Source organism: Physella acuta, unplaced genomic scaffold, assembly GCF_028476545.2.
Source record: "Physella acuta isolate Inbredline_101_S28 unplaced genomic scaffold, ASM2847654v3 ptg000135l, whole genome shotgun sequence".
In the NCBI taxonomy this organism is placed as follows: domain Eukaryota; kingdom Metazoa; phylum Mollusca; class Gastropoda; family Physidae; genus Physella; species Physella acuta.
Window position 1 is genome coordinate 223271 of NW_026731654.1, and position 9407 is coordinate 232677.

The 9407-nt window shown below is 38.2% G+C and overlaps 1 protein-coding gene across 1 annotated transcript in view; it reads right to left on the bottom strand.

Annotated features, from left to right (window-relative positions):
* LOC131935194 (LIM homeobox transcription factor 1-beta) overlaps positions 1-2492 on the bottom strand; it is a 79317-nt gene extending 76825 nt beyond the window's left edge. Inside the window, exon 1 of the mRNA XM_059291568.1 lies at positions 2113-2492. The gene's annotated coding sequence lies outside the window, so the exon portion shown is untranslated. The remainder of the gene's footprint in view (positions 1-2112) is intronic.
* Positions 2493-9407: the final 6915 nt, after the last annotated feature.

Sequence of the window (9407 nt, forward strand, 5' to 3'; positions counted from 1 at the left end):
AGTTAATTATTAAGTTAATGCACAGTACGGCACAGATTATCAATAGATATCCTTTTCTAAGCATAATAAATAATCACTGTTAAAAACAAAAAAACAGAAAAAAAAATTAAAAACTTAATTTGTATGGCTGTGAATTGTGTCCATACACATAACGCGACATGTTTTAAACTCAATTATGACATTGTTAAGTAATTTATCATAATTCACCATAAGCTTGGGCCGCTTTTGTCTATTTTTAGGGAGATAAAGCAACAACTGTTAAATTATTTAAATCAATACCGAGTCCAATTGTTTCACTATTGATTTTGTATAATTAAGCTCAATGTTTTCACGATGGTCTATTTAAACTTATAAATAAATGCTTTTCTACTAATGAAATTACTTGTATAATTATATATTTAAATGAAAAATAAACTGTTTATTATTATTAAAGGGTATAAACGATTCAAAAATAACACATTTAAAAAAAAAACGTCGAAAGAGTAGCCATACTTATAGGTTTTACAAGAGCGAAAAAAACGAAAACATTTGCTATAAATGCACATTAGGTCTAATTAATTTTAAAATGTTTTGTGTAGGCATATAATCTTTTCTTCCTCTTCGTTTTTAATTGCAATGTTGAATGGGATTTCCAACACAATTAGTGTCAACGTGTTATGCGCTTTATATTATAGGCCATTGACTCCGATTTCAGCCTGCTTTTCTTTTGGTATTTGCTGCTCACACTTTTGTCCATCCAAGAACAAACTATAAGACAGCAGCTGTTGGAGTTTTATGTCCCCGGCCATCGAGCCTCATCTGCCTGGGGGTTCGAACTCGGGACTTTTCTGTTTAACAACCATGATCTTTACCGACACGACCCCCTTATATATAACAAATAATTCTTATTTTAAAGAACGGGGGGGGGGGGGAGATTTAATTAGACCTACTACATAAGGAAGAGTATTAACACAAGAAGCGTAAAACTATTATACGCCTATATGTCATTATTTTTTTTAGGCATTCTGATTCCTAGCTAAATTTCAGACTTAGAAATTAAAAGAGACAAACTAGAAAAACAGCTGATGAAACTAATACATTCAACTTCAAGCAATGTGGTAAGTGTATTTTTTTTTTTAATGTTTAGCCTTTTTTTTTAAATTTGCTTCTATTATATTTTTTTTGTCTTTTGTATAATTTCTTTCCTTAATTCTACTATTATTATAAACTGTATACGTAAATATAATCCTCCACACAATTTTACACACGCAGTCCCCACTCCACACACTTTCCAACCCTCCCAGGTTTACATACGGTTATCGCTATCATCCCAAAGTAACCCTAACCAAAGCAAACATAAAATCTCACATTTGCAATTGCAAGTGGATAACGATAATTTTTATAACAAGTAACGGAGTTATTAAAATAATACGAAAAACCAAACAGATCTATATTTCGATAATTAAATAGTTAATAAACATACTAAGGATTACATGGTTTATAGATTTAGATCTTTAGATCTTCATTAAAGAAAACAGATCTATAAATAGTTAACATCAACTTGTATTAAATAATAACAGCAAATATTTTAAAATAACAACGCTTTTTAAAGTACTTAATGTAATATTTCATACTTAGGATCACAATGATAGAAGTCTAATCGTAGTCTAAAATACGTCAAACCAAGACCTCTTAGTGATTTGGTTTTTTTAAACAAATATCACAAACAAATAAGTTTGTTTCTCTGTACTGTTTGCTAACAACAACACATAAATCTACTTTTTTAAAATATTGCTCTGTGATACTTAGATTTAGAAATTTAAATATATTAAATATAGATCTAAACACAACTCTGTCTAATAATTAGAAAATTAACACATTTTAAAAAAAGCTTTTTTTTTCTAGATCTAGACCTAGATCTATAAATATTTACTGTCAAAAAAATGTTTTTGTCTAAAAGAATAGTAAAATGAGTGATCAAGTTTTATTCCAAAACAGCATTAGATCTAGATCTAGAATCTAGATCCAGATCTAGACTAGATCTAGATAATCTAGAGATAGGCTACTACTATGCTAAACATAAACACTAACAACACATAACAGCCAATCGTTAACACATTACTGGGACATTACCTTATTATTTACACACGTTGATAACTCCAATTAGTCTAACCGGTGTGTTGATAGAAAGAAAAAAAACCACCTTGAATAAATTCACTTTTTTAATTAAGTCCGACACTGAAAGAAATAAGCAACCGACCCTCGTCTCGGCCGCAGACACAACAACTTTATTTGCAGACGGTAGACTCGTCACAGGCCAGACGACACGGCTGACGTGAAATCACCCGCGGACTGTTGGCTAGACTGCAAGTTCAAATCGGCTCTAGATTCGGATATGAGCTTCAAACCAACACAGAGAGAAGTTGAACGATTTTTCTTTTTAAATATGTAGATGTATAGATTTTGATTTTTTTTTTAACTTCACGGTTTGTATAGAAAATCTTCGTGGTACTAGGGACGTCCAATGCTACGAAGTGAGTTAGAGACTACTTCGATTTAGTTTGTTTGAAAATGTCAATCTGGTAGCTTAGGCCCCGCCCCACATGTGACGTCTATCGCTGAAACCGTAGCACCGGGTGGCGCACGCGACTTGTCAAGCGCGGCTTGTGGAGACAGATCCGGTGTCGACTTGTCACTTGCACCCCAGTAGATTTGTTCCGCCCATATTTTTTTTTTCTTCCCAATATTGAATCGTTGGTGATGGGATGGCCGGACAGGCGGTGGCAATATAGTTGGAGGAATGGCAGTGGGAAATGGGGCATGATGGAGGGTGGGGGAGCGGAGGGGGGATAGTGGGGGAGGGGGGTAGAGAGATGCTGGGGTGAGGGAGGAAAGTGAGTGAGGGATGAGATAGAATGTGGGAGGGGGTGAGGTAGGTGGTTTAGTAAGTGAAATGAGGGAGGGTATTTATCTAGAAAAAGTGTGTAGAGCAGTTTCTTGTCGTCCCCATCCCTAATATAGACTAATTTTTTTTAACCAGTTTTCGCCATCCCCCACCGGAAAATTTAGCAACCCCCCCCCCCCACTCCATCGGAGAAGAAAATTGAAAGTGTAGAAGAGGGTGTAGAAACGATGGGATGGGTTATAGTGAGTGGTGAATGAGGAGGGGGGGGGGGGGGTAGAAAAATAGATAATCGTCCAGATCATTGTCCAGATCATTGTCCAGATCATTGTCCAGATCATTGTCCAGATCATTGTCCAGATCATTGTCCAGTTCATTGTCCAGATCATTGTCCAGATCATTGTCCAGATCATTGTCCAGACCAATGTCCAGTTCATTGTCCAGATCATTGTCCAGACCAATGTCCAGTTCATTGTCCAGATCATTGTCCAGATCATTGTCCAGAGTCATATACAAACCAATGTTCAGAACAATGTCCATATAAATGTCCAGATCAGTGTCTAGATTAACGTTGAGATCAATGTCTAGATCTAGTACAGCTCAATGTCCAGATTAATGCCCGTATACAGTCCTGACCAATGTCCAAATCAATGTCCATATCAATGTCCAATTTAATGTCCTGATCAATGTCCGAAGTCCGAATCAATGTCCATATCAATGTCTACCCCCCCCCCCCCTGAACGAAATTAAATTTATATAGAAAAATATACTTTTACGAGCGTCCGCCGCCCCGAAAAATATTGTCCACCTCCTCCTCCCCCCCCCCCCCCCCGCGCCCCCTCACCCCGGAGATAAAAGCCTGGAAGAAACAATGCATTTCTCTTCATCTGTCCTTGTTCCTCAGATAGCACGTTGGTTGAGGTTTCGGTTAAAGCTAAGGTTATGACGGCGTCGCTAACAGTGTTTCTTCCATACTTTTTTCTCCGGGGGGGGGGGGGCACTTGAAATTTTCGGGGGGGGGGGGGCGGTAGACTTTATTCGGGCCGCCCCCCCCCCCCGAAGATATGCCTGGAAGAAACTCTGGTCGCTAACAAAAGGAAGTTAACAGATTTCTTCCCATGTACGGTGTGGTCGTATGGTAGAGTGAACGACTACTAACCCAGCAGTCTAGAGTTCGTATCCCGGACTATCTGTTCATAGGTGAACTTTGCTTTGTCTCCCCCGTGTGCCGTATACATTACACCAACTATGCTGATCTATTCAATTTGGTTGTTTTTGTTTTATTACTATTCTTTTGTTTTTTTTCTTTGGGTCTTGCTCAGAGTTTGATTCAGGCATCGCATCCAATTGGGGGTGGGGGGAGGAAGGGAGGGTTGTGCAAGTTGACCGTCCGACAACGCAAAAAAAAAGATTTTTTAAAAGAAAATCTATAGTTTAGCCACCTTGTTATGATGCAATTTCTCAATATAGGTTGGTGGCAGAGGCGTAGCGAGGGTGGGGCGGGGGTGCGGGCCGCACCGGGTGGACACCATTTAGGGGGGGGGGGTGGACACCGAGACAAAAAATTGCAAAATTTTCAGAAGAAAAATTATTTTTTGCCTGTCCGTTTAATAATTGTAAGTACAAATTTAGTAATTTAGAGAGATATATAGATATAAACTTTGTCTCTTGGGGTAGGGGGGGGGGGGAGGTGACACCACAAAGTGCCGCACCGGGTGACACCCCAACCTAGCGACGCCACTGGGTTGGTGCGAGTCAATATTGGTTGCGCACGTATGTTGAACGAATGAAGATGTGTCGTCTAGATGTGTAATGGCACAATGACTGTCTATGGTGTCTGAGGATCTCGCACTATAGTGAAACGAGTGGTTCCACTCTCTCACAGTCGCCAGCCCCCCCCCCCCCCCCCCAAGTGTCCCAGCCATTCCCGCAAGAGAAATGTGTATGAAAGAAACACCAGTCTTTGGTCGTCAGCGACTGAGTGTGGTCACTGTCATATCCAGTTGCTTTTATGTTTCTCGTATACGAAGTATGTCTATATCCCGAGTTGCCATCCCCGTTGGGTTATATAAGAATATTCGAGAAAGTTTAGGGAAAATCTCTCCCGCTTTATTGTTCAAAGATTCCGTCCTCAGCTCATCGTTGATTTGTTCGCACCCACAATAGGGCTGGTAGTAGGTCATCAACCAGTTATACGGCTCAATAAAACCTGCATGAGCCATACAGCTGGTTGGTGACCTACTTACCAGCCCTATTCCTCGTAGATGCTGGTACTCACACAGAAGTCTGTTTTGATTTTCTGTAACGTTGTCTTTGTTGATTGTGGCAAGGGGGTCATTCATAAATGACGACACGCTTTTTTTTCGACGATTTTTACCTCCCCACCTACCGTCACACATCGTCACAAAAAGCCAGACCCCCCATAAAATGACGTCACACTTCAGCCCACAACACCCCCCCCCCCGCCAGTCAAAATTGTCCTTGAATTTTTCTTAAAACATCGATGTTTTTTTTTCCAAAAATCTTGTCTGAACTCTTGTCAACATAGAGTATTTTAATCGATTCCTATTAAAATTTATTTTAAAAAGTTTTCTAAAACGCGAAATAACGACAAAAACGCGTTTTCTAACATTGCTTTTTTATAATGCAAAAGTGTGACGTCACACCATCAGACCTCACCGGGGGCCAAACATATTGGGGTGGGGGGGGGGGGGGGCGAACGGGGTTTAAAAAAAAGTCCCAAAGCTTATTTTGAGCTGCATTACTAAATTATACACAGTCGATTATGGAAAAAAAAATAGACCATTACTCGGCTTTACGGGCCTATTTAACTGATATTAACCACAAAAACCATAAAGGTTAAAAAGTGCCACAGATCTTTCCTAACGGGGGGGGGGGGGCGGGGGGGGGGGGGGGGGGGGGGGGGCGTTTTGCCAATGCCAATGTGAACACCTTTACACGTGAGAAAGGGGGGGGGGGTAAAAGTGATAGGTTGCCCCAGTGCCGGAATGGGTCGCTACGCCTCTGAAGAGAGTTGACAAAACATGGTCAGATGGAGAGATGTAGCTGCAGCTCTTTGCTCCTCATGGCTTCAGGGTCATTTAGGCTAGTAGTAGAAAATACTTTAATTTTTACATAATCAACGAATCAATTAATCCCAAACTCATTTTTATTTAGCTGTGAGAATAAAGCGGGAGTCATCTCCCGTAAACATGTATCCATCAGAAACAGTACTTAAGTTATAGGCTTTAAAAAAAAAGTAGGTATAAGTTTCACTTCCGGTTACCGGAAAATCGCTAAAAAGTTGATACAGAAATACAAGTTTGATGTAATAGTTATATATGAAATTTCATCAACCTAGCTGTAGCTCAATTTACCGTGTTCACGGACACACACACATATACACACATACACACACACGGACAAAATTGTGAAACTATGTTTTTTTCGACTTACGGAGGTGTAAAACGTCGAGATTTGTGAAAATCTAAATTTCCAATTTTTTACACAATTACAATACTTCCTCTTTATTTCGTGTACGAGAAAGAAAAAAATGTGGCAATTTTCAAAAAAACTGTATTGACAGAGCCAAAGTTATAATTACATTTTATTTAAAATACGTTTTTTTTTAGATTTAAAACAGTCATCTTTTTTTTTTAGCAAAAAGACGATTCTAATGCGTTGACATAAATTAAAATCTATATTTTACTGTCAAACACAACAAATAAAATGATAATTTGTTGGGTTTTTTTTTTTTAAATTAATTCCGAAAACAATTTTTTTTTCTTTGCCATAAATATTATAAATGATATTTAAATGTGAATTTATGGTTAAAAATGTTCCTACTTCCTCCTTTCTTCATGCATAACACACTGCAGCAACCCATTTGTCCATCAATATAATAAAAAAAGTCAAAGTCTAGACTGGACACAATAATACAGCATATGGTGTTTTCAAAAAACGGTTATACTAATCATATAACTTCCACAATAACTCTCTAAAACAGTCTCCCATTTTCATGCAAATATTTGATTCAATTTTTTCATGCAACACATGAGGGGAGGTTTAATAATATCAGCCTCAAATTTGTTGAAATAAGTTTAAAAAAATAAAAACTTAAAATTCAATTAGCCTAATAAGATCCGACTTACGTAAAAAAAAAATGGTTCGAACAAAGGCCTTCATCAGATGTCAAGCGTTGTTGTGCCCGTATGCCAGAGGATTTGTTTCATATTTGCGATAGATTAAGATCCGCTGCTTTTAATTTTCAATCGCGAAATCGTAAGCGTGGGTAGTTTTTATACCAAGCATTTGTTTTTTTTAATGGTTATAATTTTTTATCTGGCACTGAACGAAACGTCAAGTTAACCGTTGATAAGATCAATGCTGACAAAATGACGCCGGGAAAATATTGGTACACAATTCACTAGTAGCCAGCCCATCGAAAATATACAATGATTTTTTCAATGTCAGAGACGTATTTAAAAACAATTATTTTGGTTGTTAAGTAAAGGACAAACGTACTCTAAAGTAAATAAGTATTAATTTAGAAAAAGCTCTACGAATCTGTAAAATACACATTCACACACACACACACATATATATATATACGTATATATATATATATATATATATATATATATATATATATATATATATATATATATATATATATATATATATATAGAGAGAGAGAGAGAGAGAGAGAGAGAGAGGAGAGAGAGAGAGAGAAAGAGAGAGATAAATAGATAGATAAATTGATTTACATGCATATGTAGGAGTATACGAATACACATTAATGTATACTTGTTAATGCATATATACTATACATATATAAACGTATATATATATATATATATATATATATATATATATATATATATATATATATATATATATATATATATATATAGGGGGATAGAAATATTAACCACACTCCCATAACCAAATCCTGCCAACGCCACTGATTTATGTTACCCATATATAAAGACGTCACAATTTGCGTTGTGTCACTATTGAACTGGCTGCGTGCTGTTAGACAAAGAAATCCCGTGGGTCGCCTCGTCTAGCGTGGAAATGGCAATATGATTGACCATTACAAACCTCGGAGTGGACACGGGTCAAAGGGGTCAGGGTTGTCGAACTCGAGTTTGAGCCTGTGACCTTTAGCCGCCATCTTGAGACTGGCTTTCGCGATTCAGGACATGGCTTGGTGAGGTTTTGTGGGGGTTAGGGTTGTGGAGGGTAAAAGAGAGGGGGGGGGGTTTGAAATTGTTGACAAAGAAATGTGTTTCATTGGTTGATTTGTTGATTTGTTGAATTGAATTAGTGTGTATTTCATATTGTGATATATATATATATATATATATATATATATATATATATATATATATATATATATATACAAATATATTATCACAAAATGAAATACACACTAATACAATGGTAAAAAATAAGCTATTGGATTGAGAAATGTACTATTAAAATGGTGATCAATACCTCTGACTTACATTTGTTCTTCTTAAAATTATAGAACAGCCATTTCCAGATGTGTGTCGGGCGAGTGGCGTAGCGAGGTCGGGTGTCCACCCGGTGCGGCACTTAATGGTGTCACCCCCCCCCCCCCCCCAGAGGCGTTGCGACCCTTCCCGGGGACAAACTTTCAAGTTTTCGATTTGCACCCCCCCTCAAACTTTTGATTTGCAACCCCCCCCCCCCTCAAGTTTTTCTCTTTATATTTTGCTATTTTTTGCCTTGGTGTCACCCCCCTAAATGGTGTCACCCGGTGCGGTCCGCACCCCCCGCCCCCCCCCCCCCTCTCGCTACCGCCCCTGGTGTCGGGTATCCATTAAAGATGGGCGATCTCAGTACTGTAGATGTAAGAGTTAGCAGTAAATGACGGTTCATTATGCAAGTAAAGTAGAGCTCATCTGTATCTGTGACCTTGACATATGAAGGGATAGTGTTGTCAGCAGGATATCTAGCCGCCTGACCTTTCCCCGACCTACGTTAGGTACCAATCAGTGCTGGGTGGACTCAGGGACATACATAAAATAAATTGTGCAACAAACGTATACAATATTTTATTGACGAAATAAGAACGGCCAAATCCATACATTATTTATATTTAAAGGGCGGAGTTGTCTAGCGGTAGAGAGCTGGACTGCTAACCCGTAAGTCTCGAGTTCGAATCCGGGTTCAAGTCAACTCTGATGGGTACCTGACTCATGTTAGGGAAAGTAAAGGCGGCTACGCATAGTGCTGAGCACACTATCTCTTCATATGCCGAGGTCACAGAAACAAGTGAACTCTACTTCACTTGACCTATAGACCGTCAGGTTTGAAAAGGGAACTTTACTATTTATATTTAAATCAATCACGCTTATAAAATAATACTCTGGTATGAAACAGTGAAGTTTGAGATTTAACCCATGGTTTAGTTAGGTATAATGTTAGTTCGATATTAATCTACGCAGGTTATTAATCTGCTTGAGCATAACATTGACAGGAAACAACCCATCATTTT